The sequence below is a fragment of the Neofelis nebulosa genome, chromosome 8 (assembly GCF_028018385.1).
Source record: "Neofelis nebulosa isolate mNeoNeb1 chromosome 8, mNeoNeb1.pri, whole genome shotgun sequence".
NCBI classification, from domain to species: domain Eukaryota; kingdom Metazoa; phylum Chordata; class Mammalia; order Carnivora; family Felidae; genus Neofelis; species Neofelis nebulosa.
In genome coordinates, this window is record NC_080789.1 from 82,266,462 (window position 1) to 82,284,045 (window position 17,584).

General features: G+C 35.9%; 1 long non-coding RNA gene across 8 annotated transcripts in view; it reads right to left on the minus strand.

The window, feature by feature from the left end:
* Positions 1-6,116, minus strand: part of LOC131519837 (uncharacterized) — a 95,862-nt gene extending 89,746 nt beyond the window's left edge. For 3 of the 8 annotated variants that reach the window (XR_009265820.1, XR_009265823.1, XR_009265818.1), the window contains exon 1: positions 4,693-6,116. This is a non-coding gene — a long non-coding RNA (uncharacterized LOC131519837). The remainder of the gene's footprint in view (positions 1-4,692) is intronic. The other 5 variants (XR_009265826.1, XR_009265824.1, XR_009265817.1 and 2 more) reach the window with 4 other exon arrangements.
* Positions 6,117-17,584: the final 11,468 nt, after the last annotated feature.

Here is a 17,584-nt window from a genome sequence, read left to right on the forward strand (position 1 = left end):
TTGCTTTTTTCTGTAAATACTTTGTTGATGCTGTTATTCCTTACATTTTTTTATGTGTACTTCTGACCCAAGAATTACTTAAATCCCATATTGCATTCCCATGTTTCACCAAAGAATTCTTATTGATACCTATAAGATCAAATGTCAAGTTTGTTTTGTTCACCATCATTCTGTTTACTGAATCAGATACAACTCTCAACCAACTTATTCATTTACTTTTGAGATAACTCACATACAGTTAAGTGCATGTTTAATCTTATATAATATTAATATATTATTAATATACTTGTAAGTGTAATCTTAAATGCACAGCTTGATGTTTATATAAATATGTATATATACATGCATATATATACATACAACCCATTCTTTTTTTTATATGAAATTTATTGTCAAATTGGTTTCTATACAACACCCAATGCTCATCCCAAAAGTACAACCCATTCTTATACATATCAACTTAAGATTTAGAACATTTCCAGCATCCCAGAAGGCTTCCTCATGCCACGGTAAATACTCCATTAAAAATAATGAGCATTCTGAACTCTATCACAGATTAGTTCTGCTTGTTTTGAATTTCATATAGATATTATATAGTACATATTCCTTTATCTCTGGCTTCTTTCAGTATTTTATATGTGAGTTTCATGCATTTAATGGATATAGTAGTTTGTTCATTTTTATTGGTGTATTATTATTATTGTACCACTTTACCATTCGTTCACAATTTATTCATCCATTCAACTCACAACGGTCATTTGAGTTCTTACCAGGTTGGAGCTATTGCAAATAATGCTTCTATGAACATTCTTATTATACACATCTTTTGATGGTTATAAGCACTCTTGTCTGTTGGGTCATTCTCAAAAGTGAAACTGCTGGATCACAATGTTTGCCTTTAATAAATACTGCCAAAAGAATTTTCAAAGTGGTTGTACAAATTTGCATTCCATTCAGCAATATATGAGAGTTCCATTTGTTTCACATTCTCACCAAACCTTGGTGTTGACATTCTGGTATTTCATCCTTGGTATTTCATTATAGTTTATATTTGCTTTCTTGATATTTAAGCATGATGAGTAGCCTTTACACTTACTGGCTATGTGACTACCTTCTTTCTGTGAGGTATACATTTCTGCTAATTTTCAAATATTGGAGGGTTTTTTTTTTTTTAATCATTGTGGGAGTTTTTTTTTTTTTTTTTAATTTTTTTTTTTTCAACGTTTTTTATTTTTATTTTTGGGACAGAGAGAGACAGAGCATGAACGGGGGAGGGGCAGAGAGAGAGGGAGACACAGAATCGGAAACAGGCTCCAGGCTCCGAGCCATCAGCCCAGAGCCTGACGCGGGGCTCGAACTCACGGACGGCGAGATCGTGACCTGGCTGAAGTCGGCCGCTTAACCGACTGCGCCACCCAGGCACCCCTGTGGGAGTTTTTATATAATCTAGCATGAGTCCTTTGTCAGATACATGTACTGGAAATATCTTTTCCCAGTCTATCGTTTATATTTCCACTTGATTCCATATTTTGATAAATAGAAATTCTTCACTTTAATGAAATATAACTTGTTAATCTTCTCTATTATGGACAGTATATTTTCTGTCCTGTCCTGTTTAAGGGATTTTTTGTCTACACCAAAGTCGTGAGGATATTTTCTTATATTTTCTTGAAAAGCTTTATTTGGGACACATTCAGGTCTTTGATCATTTCAAAGTCATATTTTAGGTAGAGATGAGAGCTAATTTTTTCTATATAGATATCCAGTGGATCTGGCACCATTTATTGAAATGAGCATCCTTTCCCCTACTGAATGAATTGCAATGGGCTCTTGATTGTAAACCATGTGACTATATATACATAGATCTATTCTAAATTCAACAATTTGCCTACTTACCCCAATATTACACTGTCTTATTTTAGCTTTAAAGTCATTCTTGAGGGATGCCTAGGTGGCTCGGTCTGTTGGGCATCTGGCTTCGGTTGGGGTCGTGGTCTCATGGTCCAGGGGTTCGAGCCCCATGTCGGGCTCTGTGCTGACAGCTCAGGGCCTGGAGCTTGCTTTGGATTCTGTGTCTCCCTCTCTCTCTGCCCCTCCCCCACTCACACTCTGTCTCTCAAAATGAATAAATGTTTATATATATATATATATATATATATATATATATATATATAATTAAAATAAATAAAGTTATTCTTGATATATGATAGTTTTAATTTCCAGTCTTTCACCTCCATGATTGACTTCTACATTCTTGGCCCACTGCATTTCCATATATGTTTTTTCAGAGAGAGTCTCCAGTACAAATTAACATAATTATTGAAATGCTCAGATTTAACTGTACCCTGTTTCCACTGTTTTTTTATTTGTCCATCGGTTTTTATTGCTTTATTTCTCCTTTCTTGCCTTGTCTTGTATCATACTATTATTATTCCATTTTTTTCCCTTCTGTTAGCTTTTTTTAAAACAGCTTCATTGAGATAACAATTTATATACTATGCAATTGACCTACTGAAAGTATACAATTTAGTGGCTGTTAGTATATTCAAAAAGATGTGCATCTATCACTACAATCAATCTTACATTTTCATTACCTCAAAAAGAAATCCTATACCCCTCAGCCATCACCTTCCAATCGCCATATCCTTCTGCCCTAGGCGACCACTAATCTACTTTCTGGCTCTATAGATTTGCCTATTTTGGACAGTTCATATAAATGTTTGGGAACATGCACCCAATGGGTATCAATGTGGTATTATCTGAGTGTAAGTATGTGTGTAAATATGTGTGTTTGCATATGTGTGTAAGATACTAAGAAGGAAAAGGGAGATGTTCTGAAAAACACATAATGTGAGGAGAAAATGGGAAGAAATTAAAAATGAGGAAAGAGTAAGATTTAATATATATATTTTTAATTTATTCATTTAAATTCAAGTTAGTTAACATACAGTGTAGTATTGGTTTCAGGAGCAGAACCCAGTGATTCATCCACTTACATATAACATCCGGTACTCATCCCAGCAAGTACCCTCCTTAATGTCCATCACCCATCTCGCCCATTCCCCAACTCACCTCCCCCCAGCAACCCTCCATTTGTTCTCTGTATTTAAGAGTGTCCTATGGTTTGCCTCCCTCTCTGTTTTTATCTTATTTTATTCTGTCTTCCCTTCCCTCTGTTCATCTGTTTTGTTTTTTAAATTCCATATGTGAGTGAAATTATATGATATTTGTCTTTCTCTGACTGAACTACTTCACTTAGCATTAATACCCTCTACTTCCATCCACATCGTTGCAAATGGCAAGATTTCATTCTTTTTGATGGCCAAGTAATATTTTATTGTATATATACACCACATCTTCTAGATCCATTCATCAGTCAGTGGACATTTGGTCTCTTTCCTTTATTTGGCTATTGTTGATAGTGCTGCTATAAACATAGGGGTGCATGTGCCCCCTTCAAATCAGCACTTTTTTATCCTTCAGATAAATACTTAGTAGTGGAATTGCTGGGTCATAAGATTTTATTTTATTTTTTTGAGCATGGATCTTAAAGATCAGATTTATAAGTAAGGATACTGAATTACATGTCCTTGGTGAAGTTCATTAAGAGAAACTAACATTTCACCAATGAACCAACACTCCTAAGTGTAAAAGTTTTGGTTCTCAAATATGCACTGATGAAAGACTATACACATTTTAGCACTGTAATAAGAGTCAACAAGCTGAAACCAGTTTATCCCTTCAGAGCACTTCAAAGGAAAGGTGTACCTCAGACACTCCTATCCTTTTTTCTAGAAGGTAAATAAAAATGATTAATGTAACTGGTGATACAAAGCCTATATTTTTCTTAAACGAACAAAAAAAGACTTCATAAGAATTTTGAGTGTCAATATAAACGCTACATTTATTATTCATATCAACCACATCATTCTGTAAGGTAGGTCATTATTCTTATTTTATAGAGATAGTATCTGAGACACAGAGTAGCAATGTAACTTAATCAAGGTCACATGGCTTGTAAGCGATATAGCCAGGGTTCAAAATCCCTAGGCTAGGGATTATGTCTAGACTGGAGCCTAGGCTCCAAATCATTATGTCTTGTGTCTTCCAAATAGTAAAGAGTTTTTCAAAGGTCTTTCAACCAGGAAGTTCTTGCAGCAATAATCAGGAAACTACCTAGTAAGATTCTACCTTTCCTAAACTCAACTTAGGCCTATTGAACCTAAAGCCCATGCTTCTGATAGTTTCAGTGGCTGCATCTAATTTCCAGCAAAATCGTGGGAGTAAAATTCAATGCTCAGTCACCATATAAGTCCTGCATTCTGCATGGTATGCTTTAGCTGGCAACTATTCCTTTGTTTTGATTTAGCCAAACTGAAAAAAAGGCTGACATTGAACTTGCATCTCAAATCTGAAAAAGTCTTTCTGAATTCCTATGTATCAACCATTGTTAGAAATACTAAGGACAAATCAAGGGAATTAAATTTAATCCCTCTTATAAATATAGAGAGCCTCAGCCAGGGTTAGGGAGAAATCTCTCCCAGCAGGGCTCTGAGGAAGGATAGAAATTTACTGTACTGTTCTACATTATTTGCTGAAGCATGGACAATAAGCCATCATCTGAAAGGGCATACTATGTCAGGGTTAAGCTTAACTCACTACTAAAATTAAAGTACATATTCAGTCTCTTACTGGATCTTTCTTTGGAAAGCACTTGTTTTCAATAAGCAATTTCTTCATTGTGGGTTGGGAACCATAACTTCAACATCATAGATATGACCATGGTATCTAGGTATTTTCTTAAGTTTTTAGCTGTGGAAAAAGAAAATTGTAATGTAAGATGAATTTTCCAATTTTAGCCAGTTCTGGGTCTGAAACCATAAACATGATGAATATAAATAGTCTGTATAACTGATAAGGAAATGCTTCACTTTCACCCACAACAGGGTTATGTGACTTAGAATGTTTATCCATATTGTCAGAAAATAGCAAGCCATAACAGACCTCAACTACAAGAGAAGAGGGTAAAAAGAAAAATGTAACCACTAATTGTGTTATCTATCCCATCACTATCTGATGTGAGCATTTTCTCTTTTTACCTCTACCCTTAACCAATCATAGCAAACTAAAGGAAAGCATGCTGTCTTATCTTTCTTTGGAGACTGCAGTTCTCACACTTTGGGGTCACAAGTCTCCTTTATGCTCTGAAAAATTATTGGGGATTTAGGGGGCATCTGGCTGGCTCAGTCCATTAAGCATCCGACTTTGGCTCAGGTCATGATCTCACGGTTTGTGGGTACATGCGCCGCATGGGGCTCAGTGTGGATAGCTCAGAGCCTAGAGCTTGCTTCGGATTCTGTGTCTTCGCTCTCTCTGTCCCTCCCCCACTCATGCTCTGTCTCTCTCTCAAAATATAAATAAACATTAAGAAGAATTTAAAAAATATATTACTGAAGATTCCAAAGAACTCTTGGTCATGTAGATTATATCCATTAAAACTGAGAAATTGGTAAAGTATGTATTTATTATGCAATAAAAATAATAAACTCATATGTAAATATGAATAGAGATTTTATGGAAATTAACCATATTTTCCAAGACAAAAAAATAATTAGGACAGAAAGATTTTGAAATCTGGATTGTCATAGCTGTTTCTGCATTCAAACTATTCTGGTATGCCATTTTGATTGAAATATGTGAAGAAAATCTGGATATGCAATTTGAACAAGGAAGAGTATTTTAATTGCCTTTTCAGATAATTATGGATATTCTTCTTTGATACTGTACTAAGAATCAATAAGTGGCAGTTTATTAAAAGTCAGTTTGCATGTGGAATCCAAAATCATTATCAATGAACTTTGTTAACCGCATTACTTTAAAATCCATTGCATTTCAAATGATATTTTACCCACAGATTATTTTGTAACATCAAACTTTGGCCATTTGGGGGAAATTTGGTTTGCTGAGCTACTCAGATCTTCCATATATTAACACATTTCATTAAACAGTCTTTTAAAAGTCACAATTGTTTTTTGTTTTTGTTTTCAAGTTTATTTTTTTTATTTTTTATTTTTTTCAATATATGAAATTTATTGTCAAATTGGTTTCCATACAACACCCAGTGCTCATCCCAAAAGGTGCCCTCCTCAATACCCATCACCCACCTCCCCTCCCTCCCACCCCCCATCAACCCTCAGTTTGTTCTCAGTTTTTAACAGTCTCCTATGCTTTGGCTCTCTCCCACTCTAACCTCTTTTTTTTTTTTCCTTCCCCTCCCCCATGGGTTTCTGTTAATCCTGAGAAACTTAAAAGTCACAATTGTTAAATCACCACTGAGCTCGTCAGAAAGACATCAGAAAAATATTTAAGTATTGGGAGGCTGTCAAGCGCATGGGGAAGATACAAGCTTTCCAGAATTCTTTCTGGATTTTCACTGGAAAATCCAGATTTTATCATTGGTAACAAATGCTGTCAGTTGTGTTCCTTGAAGTGACAGGATTACTTGATTCATTTTTGAGACACTCTCTCCAGTTACCTAAGTCTGAAAAACCATCGTTTGTCTCTCGGTCATCAGTAAGTGATGTTCCCTGGAAAAAGCAGCTAGTAGAGCTCACAAGTCAAAAAAATTGCACAAGTTCTTTTTCCTTGATACAACCTTAGTACTTGGATATGTGGCAGAAGTGTTGTATGTGTGCTTTGAGATTTTTTGTCCTACAGAATAATGAAAAGATATACGCTCGAGGGTCAAGATTTAATGAAATTAATTTTTACTGCTTCATGAAGGGCATTCTTACATGAAATAGGCTTATTTGTGTTCCTGTGAGTGTAAGACAGTAAACAACATCATGACCAGTTGATTCATGCTAAGTCTCCGGCAGTTTTATCCACCATTTCTTTTGCCCGTCAGTACAAATGCCAATAGAGTGGAAAAGGCAAGTAATGTCAGCATTGTTATGAAAACAGTTTCGACTTTTCAGACCCAGGGGTCCGTGGGTCACACTTTAAAAACTGTTCTCTAATAATAATATAGTAGATTAACTCCTGGATTAAAAATACCACTTTCTAGGTTTTTGTCTTGAGAGGAGGACTGCCCTAGAAAAATAATTTGACTAAACGTTGCCATTGAGATGACCTGATATTTACTTAAGTATATGGGTTGTTTCATCATCACATAGGTCTGTGATCCCCAAACTTTTTATTTTACTTTTTTTAATGTTTATTTTTTTGAGAGAGAAAGAGAGAGAGACAGAGAGACAGAGCATGAGTGGGAGAGGGGCAGAGAGAGGGAGACACAGAATCCGAAGCAGGCCCCAGGCTCTGAGCTGTCAGCACAGAGCCCGATGCGAGGCTCGAACCCATGACTGTGATATCATGACCTGAGCTGAAGTCGGACGCTTAACCGACTGAGCCATCCAGGTGCTCTTATGATCCGCAAACTTTTTAATTGGACACCCCATCCAAGCACTAATGAGCTGATATCCCTGGTATAAGCATATTTATTTCTTTATAAAGTACATAGATAGTACCACAGTAATACATTTTAGACATTATAGGTCACACCTCCAAAGATAGATATTTTGAAAGGATGAGATACAAATTAAACACTGTTCTTAAATGTTTTATTTTATTGTAAATAAAACACTTCTTTGCCTTCACCAAAGAGATTTTAGTAGAAATGTAACTGAATAGCTTTGTTTCTGTAAAATTTGGTTTGGTACTGTGGGATAAAGTGATATGAAGTTCCAGTTACAAATTTTGACTCAAAGAATTATGAGTCAAATTGAAGGGTTAGCTACATTTACTAAATCAGTCCATCAACCTATTATAAAAATATTTTTACATTTGTGTAGTAGATTTATCTCCCCAGATATCAATAAGTTGTTCTTGCAAACATTAAGTTTGTTAATGTCATATTTGAAACAACTGGGTCCAAAAGGAACCTTTTGGAAGATTTAAAAATAGACTGAATAGTTTTGTTTTAGAGATATTTTAAGTGTTTAGGTAGCATTATTTTATAGATGACATAAATCATTTTTTGGCAAAAAAAGAATCCTATAATGATATAAATATTTTCAAACATCTATTATCAAAATGTCTTACACGTTTGCGCAATGTCTTAATGTATACAAATGTCTTATATAGAGGAGTTTCTTTGAAAATGCAGATACATATTTTTACTCATTGTTAAATGTTCCAATGACAGATTAAATGTGGTTTTCTGTGTGTTTATTTTGTTTCTCATTCTTATTTCCACACAACCACTTTGAAAGCAGTTTTGCAGATTGTTTTAAAAAGTTAAATATACCCTTGTTAAATGATCCATCCATTGTAATCCTAGGTATTTACCCAAGAGAAATGAAAGCATATGTCCATACAACCACTTGTACATAAATGTTCATAGCACTATTTGTGTTGGACAAAAATTGGAAAAAAATCTAAATGTCCATCGACAGAAGAATTGGTAAACTGTGGTATATCCATACAATAGAATAAGATGCAGCAGTAAAAAGGAATGAACTGTTGATACATGCTACAACACGGATGTATCTCAAAATAATCATGCTAAGTGAAAGAAACTATCCAAAATACATACTGTATGATTCCATTTAGATAAAACTATAGAAAATACAAACTAATCTATAGTGACAGAAAACAGATTAGTGGTTGCCTGGGCACAGGAAATAGTAACAGGGAGGCGATGAAGGAAGGAATTTTGAAGGGGCATGAGGAAACTTTTGGGAGTTATTACTACCATACATCTACTAGAATAGCTAAAGTTAAAAGACTTTGCTAATGTTGGTGACGGTGTGGAACAACTGGAACTCTCATACGTTGCCTTGAAAAATAGTTTGGCAGCTTCTTAAGAAGTTAGATATATACCTAACAAATACTCCAGCCATTCCATTCCTAGATATTTATTCAAGAAAAATAAAAACATGTTATACAGGGTTGCCTGCGTGGCTCAGTCGGTTAAGCATCCCACCTCGGCTCAGGTCATGATCTTGCAGTTCATGAGTTGAGCCCCACATCTGGCTCTGACAGCTCAGAGCTTGGAGTCTACTTTGGATTCTGTGTCTCCCTCTCTCTCTCTCTGCCCTTCCCCCACTCATGGTTTGCCTGTCTGTCTGTCTGTCTGTCTCTTTCTCTCAATAAAATAAACATTAAAAATAAATTTAAATAAATAAATAAACATGTCCATACAAAGATTTATATATAGCAGCTGTGTTCATAAAAACCCAAACCTAGAAACAGCCCAAATATTCATCAACAGGTGAGAGAATAAACACATTTGGTATATCCATTAAATGGAATACTATTCAACAGTAAAAAAGAATGGATTACTGATAAACTCAGCAACCTGTGCAATCTCAAAATCATTATACCGAATGAAAGAAACCAGAGAAAAAAGAGTACATACTGTATGATTCCATTTATATAAACTTCTAGAAAATACGCACTAATCTATAGTGACTAAAAACAGATCAAAAGTTACCTGAGGATAGAGGTGGAAGGAGGGATAGATTGAAAAGATGCAGGAGGAAACTTCTGGGGCTAATGGAAATCTTATCTTGACTTGGATAATGGTTTTATGAGTGTATGTGTATGTGAACACTTATCATCCTCCCCAAGTACAGTTTATTATCATCAATTGTGCCTGAATAGATTTGTAAAAAAAATAATAAAAGAAGAAGAAGAAGAAGAAGAAGAAGAAGAAGAAGAAGAAGAAGAAGAGGAAGAAGAAGAAGAAGAAGAAGAAGAAGAAGAAGAAGAAGAAGAAGAAAGAAGAACTGGAATATGATGGTTGTTGCTAAGTGCTATCAATCAGTGCATTGAGAGAAAAAATGAAAGGCTAAAGGTATTAATTACCAATATAAGGCAAAGCTTGAAAGCCAGAAGGCTTCCTTGGTAGTGGACACTCAGCTCTTATATTCTAAAGGCAGAAAAAGATAAGAATTGATTTCTTATTTGATTCTTGACTCAGGCAAATCAGGGTATTGATGGGGAAGGAATGACCCTAAGATTTGGAATGGGGACTTTGTGGTCAAAGCACTCGAAAATCTTAAATCCTCAGATTCTTCTGGGTCTGCACACAAGGGGCCTACTCCTCCCTATTGAAGGCCAGCTCTACCTACTCCCTGGAAAATGATGCAGAATGTCTGCTTTGCAAGACACATGCCATCCCCATCCACATCTGTCCAGTATATACCCACACCTCATGTCCCAGCTACCATATAAACTAGAGTCAATGACACCTCATGTCCCAGCTACCATATAAACTAGAGTCAATGACATCTCATGTCCCAGCTACCATATAAACTAGAGTCAATATAACACCTGAGGAGGTGCTAGACCTGCTGAGGAGGAAAAAGTGCTGTAGGACCTAACTAAGGTGTACTGGCAAGAGCCGAGAAAATATGTATGGAACTGGGACATAACAGGAGGGTACAGGATCAAGAACATAAACATAGGGGCACCTGGGTGGCTGAGTCAGTTAAGCATCTGACTCCTGATTTCATCTCAGGTTATGATCTCACAGTTTGTGAGTTCAAGCTCTGCATCTGGATCTGCGCTGACAGTGTGGAGCCTGCCTTGGATTCTCCTTCTCTCCCTCTCTCTCTCTGCCCCTCCCCCTCACACTCGCTTTGTCAAAATAAATGAATAAAACTAAAAAAAGAAGATAGAACATAAAGTTGGACAAGAAAGGATTTATCAATATAGGATCATTCTCCTGTCCTAGAACATTTAACATCTGTTTAACAACTGTCTCATAAAATTTCTAAAAATATAACAGTCAGTTCTTATAAGAGCTGATAAAAGTGAGCACATCACAGCTAGCACACTGGTGGCTAAGGATGATGGTAGGGACACTAGCACCAAACTGGGCTACCTGTTAGAATGGGAATGAAATGATCTCTACAAAGTAGGGGCCATGTGGCAGTGCTTAACTCTCAGAAGCAAGATGGGCTCAATTATAATGAGCTGCAAAGTCAGGGTAGCTCACAATGGGGACCCTGACTCAGAGAGCTATGGAGGTCTTCAAGGGCAAGAAAAATGGTCAGCAATGCTCAATCAATAAAATCAAAAGAAACCAAGGGTGGATGGATGATGAAACTCCTGAGAGCATCTGCCTCAATAGAAAGTCCTGGTCTCTCCCCTATTTCCAAAACTGAGCCCCCTTTTAGGTTCATAATACCACAGCAAATGTTTATGATAATTCTCCCAGACTTATCCAAAGGGACCCGTGGGCATTTTGTCAGGTCACTGTATACAAGGGAAAGAGAAATACCAAGGCATTTTGAGGAACATTGGCTCTAGGATCTAATTTGACATTAATACCAGAGGATCCAAAACATTATGATGGTTCCCCTCTTGGGGAAGTTAATAATACGTAATAAATGGTGTCCTGGCCAAGATCTCATAGTAGGTCCATTGGTTCCATGACTCATCCAGTGATCATTTTCCGGGTCACTAAACTTTATAGTTAGCAGAATTCCCACATCAGTTTCTTTCTTTTTTTTTTTTAAATATTATTTATTTTTGGGAGAGTGCAAGTGGGGGAGGGGCAGAGAGAGGGAAACAGAGGATCTGAAGCGGGCTCTGCACTGACAGGCTGACAGCCGCAAGCCCGACGCAGGGCTCAAACTCATGAACTGCAATATCATGACCTGAGCCAAAGTTCGATGCTCAACTGACTGAGCCACCCAGGTGTCCTCCACATTAGTTTTTAGCCCATAGCATAAGAGCTATGGAAGTGGAAAAAGCCAGTGGAAGCTCTGAAACTGTCCCTCTCACTCCACCTTGGCCAAGATAATACATTTTTAAAAATTCAATATTATGAATAAAAGCATATATTGTGAATATTTGAAAAAATATTATGTCACTATAAATATTGTAAATAAAATACAGTGTTGCCTGGAACAATGGCAGAAATTAAAGCTACCCTTAAAGACATAAAAGATACAGGGACTGTGATTCCCATTATATCCCTATATAATTCACTAGTCTGGCTCCTACAAACACCATAAATGTCCTAGAGGATGATGCTGACTACTGAACATGTATAAACTCATTTACTCTTGATGACAATCCCATGAGGTAATTGGTAATATTACCCCTGTTTTACAGTTGTGCTGAGACACAGGTAACGTGCCTAAGATCACACAACTGATGAGTGGCCATGTTTAAGCAGTTTTTACATTGCTTTTCCATACAGCGTTGCCCTTTAGGTATCATGTACAAGATTTCTGATGTGTGGCCTGTCTAACACACACACACACACACACACACACACACACACACACACACATGCACATAAAAGATAATTTACCATCCAGAATAAGTGCTCAAATACCTTCCTTTGTGGTTAAAGCTAGTATTTAATCCATGATGAGCCATGAAGTTGTGTCCCTGCCCTTTTGTTTTCAGGTGAAAATAAACAACATTTGTTCATCACATTCAAATTATTAACACCAGGAGGACACTAGCTTGGAGTGGATTCCAGGGGAATCCTAATTTGTGGTTACTGCTACCCAACTAGTTAATCCCCATATATCCCTCTGGGTCACAAAACATCCCATCCAACTACTTCATGAATAGAACCAAAAGTCAGGGTCAAACTGCCCTCTTGTGGTGAAAGATTGCTATCTGTTTGGTCTCAGAAGATCCAACCTGCAGCATCAGTGCCTTAATGGAGTTTTCCTACCACCTGAGGCCTTTCTTGAGCAACCAGAAGGGAAAAGAAAAGAAAATCCCAAATAGGCAGAGACAGGATGAGAAACAGGGACATGGTAACAGGAAGCTCGTCTCTCTAAAGTCTACCTACTGTTGAACTTTTGAGGAATATGGGGGACAGAACGTTAGTCCTTCCACGTGGAGGAAGATTGAACAGCCTCTTCCAACAATAGCTAAGAGCAAACCGGTTTTGCCTAAGTTCAAACACAGATGAAACAATATACTATTTTGCTTAAAACTGGGCTGATTTATACCCTATTATTGAAAACATGACCTTTAAATATAGTTTGCATTATTGTTTTATTAAATACATATCTCCCAGTTCAAGAATACTATTACATTACCTTAAGAGTTCCTCTGTGCCCTTCCAAATGGCATTCCTTTCCCACCAGAGAGTAATCACTGTCCTAAATTTTACCTTTGGAATCTCCTTTTCTTTAGGTTATATAAACATACATTTATAGGCTTGCCCTGAACGTGTAGCTCTGGTCAAGAATACATGGAAACCCATGGACCACATATCCAAATGTATAACATTTATAAATCAAGCTAGCAAAGCATTAAATTAAAAAATAAGTATGTTTTGTCTTTCTGCCTTGAAAAGTGGAACTTCCTAAAGACCTAGAAAGCCAGATGCAAATTTCTCTGATTACTAATGAGGTGGAGCATTTTTTGCTTCTTTATTAGCCATTTCTCTACTATGAAATGACTGTTTTGTAGTTTTTCTAATGCATTATTCATCTTTTTCCAATTGATTCTTATTAATTCATAGGAGGGCTTTACAAAGTCTAGATACTAACCCTTTGTGCAGTTACAGATTATGCAAATAACTGCTTCCAAGTTGGGCTTGCATTTTCTCTTTATGGAGTGTTCTGATGAACAGAAGTTCTAAATTTTAATGCAGTTGAGTTTAACCTTTCCTAAATGAGTTAATATTTGTAAGTTTGAAACAGTGTCTGACACATATTGCTTACTGTAATTTTTGTGTTATTTTCCTTTATGATGTGAACTTTTCATATCTATTTTTTAAAAATTCCTATCTTGACATCATAAAAATATTTTCCTTATAATGTCTTCAAAAAAATTTGTCCTTCACATATGTTTTCAATCTACCTGACATGGATTTTTTTAAATAACGGTTTTATTAACATATAATTCACATACTATAAAATTAATCTTTTTACAGTATATAATTCAGTGTCTTTAGTATATTCACAGAGCTGTCATGACTATGTAACTCTAGACCATTTTCATCACCCCAAAAAGAAACCCCATAGGCAATGACTTTAATATACGGCATACATATAACCAATGTTCTACACCAGTTTATTCTTTCCTCCAGTGATTTGTAACATTACCTTTGTCACAAATCAGATTTTCCTATGTGTGTGGATTTCTGTTAGATATCTCTGTTCTCTTCCATTGGTCTGTTTGTCCATCCCTATACTAATATATGCTGTCTTAATTATTATTAAAGCAAGCTCTGTCCTTATGTTATCTTTTCTCATAAGTATCTTGATTTCTGTTGACCTTTTGTACTTCCACATAAATTTTAGAAATAACTTGTCAATTTCTGCAGAAATCTCAATTGAAAATCTAGTTAAAATTGTATTAAATCTATAAACCTGTTGAGGAAAATTGACATATTTACAATATTGACTCTTCTGTTCCATAAAAATGGTATTACTTTATTTCTTTAGGTTTTTAAAAAATACTTTAAAATTGTTTTCAATTTTTTCCTTAATTTTTGTTCTATTTCTCCCTAAATCTCTTACATTTTAGTTGTATCTTATTCCTTGAAACATCATTTTTTATACTATGGAAAAAATGTTATGTTTATTTATTTCTGAGAGAGTGGGCGCACGTGCATGCATGCAAGCAAGTGGGGAGGGGCAGAGAGAGAGGGAGAGAGAGAGAGAGAGAGAGAGAGAGAGAGAGAATCCCAAGCAGGCCCCATGCTGTCAATGCAGAGCATGACTCGGGTCTCAAACTCATGAATTGTGAGATCATGACCTGAGCCGAAATCAAGATGTGGATGCTTAACCAACTGAGCCACCCAGGCACCCCGGAAGATGGTATCAGAAGGTATTTTTTTCTACCATTTGTTGCTGTTGTATTGCACATTGTTTTCATGTCTAACAACCCTTCCAAAATACATCTATCGAATCTTCTTGGGTTTTCTACAGGTATTAATTTATCTTTAAATAAGAGTTTTGTTTCCTTTTTTCCCCATCTTATAATTTTTATTTTCTTTTCATGCTTAGATGCATTGATTAGGACTATCAGCACAAAGATGGGTAGTTATGTTTATAGCAATCATCCTTGTCTTGTTCTCAAACTTAAAGAGAATGCATCTGACCTTTCAATATGATGTTCACTGTATTTTGTACCCTTCATATTTTAAAATTCTTTTGTGAGGATCTCTTTTGCATCGCTGGTGGGAATGCAAACTGGTGTAACCACTCTGGAAAATAGTATGAGGTTTTAATAAAAAATCAAAAATAGAACTACCCTATAACCCAGCACTTGCATTACTAGGTATTTATCCAAGGGATACAGGTATGCTGTTTTGAAAGGGCACATGCACCCCAATGTTTATAACAGTGCCATCGACAATAGCCAAAGTATGGAAAGAGCCCAAATGTCCACTGACAGATGAATGGGTAAAGAAGATGTGGTATATACACATACAATGGAGTATTACTCAGCAATCAAAAAGAATGAAATCTTGCCATTTGCAATTACATAGATGGAACTAGAGGGTATTATGCTAAACAAAACTAGTCAGAGCAAGACAAGTATCATATGACTTCACTCATATGAGGAATTTAAGATACAAAACAGATGACCATAAGGGAAGGTAACCAAAAATAATATAAAAACAGGGAGGTGGACAAAACATAAGAGACTCTTAAATACAGAGAACAAACAAGAGGGTTGCTGGAGGGATTGTGGGAGGATGGATGGGCTAAATGGGTAAGGAGCATTAAGGAAGACACTTGGGATGAGCACTGGGTGAGAGGATGAATCACTGGAATCCACTCCTGAAATCATTGTTGCACTATATGCTAACTTGGATGCAAATTTTTAAAATAAATAAATAAATAAATAAATATTCTTTTGTTTCTCCTTTGCAAAAAGTTTTTTCATAAATAGATGTTGGATTTTGTCAAATGCTTTTCCTGTGTCAAGTTACACGATCATACAATTCTGATTTTAATCTACTGTGACAAATTACAATTTTTGATCAAATCAAAGATTTCACCAATTATAAAGCATACCATTATGTGTTCCAATAAGGAAGGAAAAAACAACTATCCATTGAATATTCCAATTTAAGATACAATTAAGAAAAAACAATGGTGGGTATTTTAGAATTCATAAAAATACAAAGTAATTTATAAAGATAAAACTGCCATGTATCCCTGGGGTTAAACATAGATGTGTGATACGTTCAATTTTTTAATATCTAATGGCTTTTAATTTGCTAATATTTTTGCATATTCATGATTGAGATTGGTTTTGATTTTTACTTCTGTACTTTCCATGAGATTTTGGTAATGAGCTTTCTTTTATGTGAAACTGGAATTTTTCTTGCTGAATGTTTAACAAAACTCACTAATAAAACTCTCTGGGCTTGGTGCTTTATTCGTGGGGAAGAGTTTTGACTATTAACTGAATTTTTTAAAGGTTATATGACCATGATTTATATATCTCGCTGAGCCTATTTACTACACTATTTTTTTCTAAGTCCTTTTATCAAAACTTTTCAAATTCATTAGCACATAACATTATTCAAATTTTCTCAATATTTTAAAATCAAGGCATAGGACTTTAACAGTTCTTATTGTTTACGTCATCTTTTTTTCTAATCAAACTTGCCTAAGTTGTCAATTTTATTACTCTTTTAAAAAAAATGTTTATTATTTTGAGAGAGATAGGGCTAGCAGGGGAGGGAAAGAGAGGAAGAGAGAGAATCCCAAGCAGGCACCATGCTGTCAGCCTAGAGCCTGATGTGGGGCCTGATCTCACGAACTGTGAGATAATGACATGAGTTCAAGAGTCGGTTGCTTAACTAACCGAGCCACCCAGGTGCCCTGATTTTATCACTCTTTGAAGCCCAACTTTAGGCTTTCCTTATTTTCTCATGGTATGGTCCTTAATTTCTTATGTTGCCTTTATTATGTCCTTCTTTCAGTTGGAAGCTTAGCTCATGAATTTTCAGCCTCTTCTTTCCTAATATAAACAAGGAAGGTAATACTTGCATTTTCTCCTAAATGCTTAGAAGATGCCACAAGTTTTTCTTTTTTCTTTCTCTTCCTTTTCTTTTTAACAGCACTAAGTACTTTTTTTTTTATGTATATAAAACTTAATAACGAAAAATGACTTCCATTCTCATGGCACTTTTATACAAGAACTTAATAAAAGAAAAAAATTGAGAAGCTCTTGCTGTGAAAAAAGAACGATGCTGCTGCTCTGAAGGGATGAAATGTACTCTAGCGGCCTGGTTCCAACTGCTAACCTCTTTCCTCATTGACATTTTCTAGAATGAGAAGCATGGTGCTGTGCATACACTCATTCAAAGATGTTAGAGTCCTTAACAAAGCTCCTTCGGTATCCATCACTATTAATCCCATTTAGATGTTTTCCTCCTCGTGTAACTGTGCCTATCAATAGCTTCCTAGAGTTTCTTTGCATTCTCTAGCGTCACTCTGTAGATAACCAGTCCAAGTTGCCCAAAGCGAAAGGGTTATCAGTACAAAAGCCATTATGGGTTGGTCAGGTTTACAAAGAGCTCTGGATTCACAGCTCCTATTAAGGTTGCTGTGCAGACCCCTGAGCCTTGGGTTTC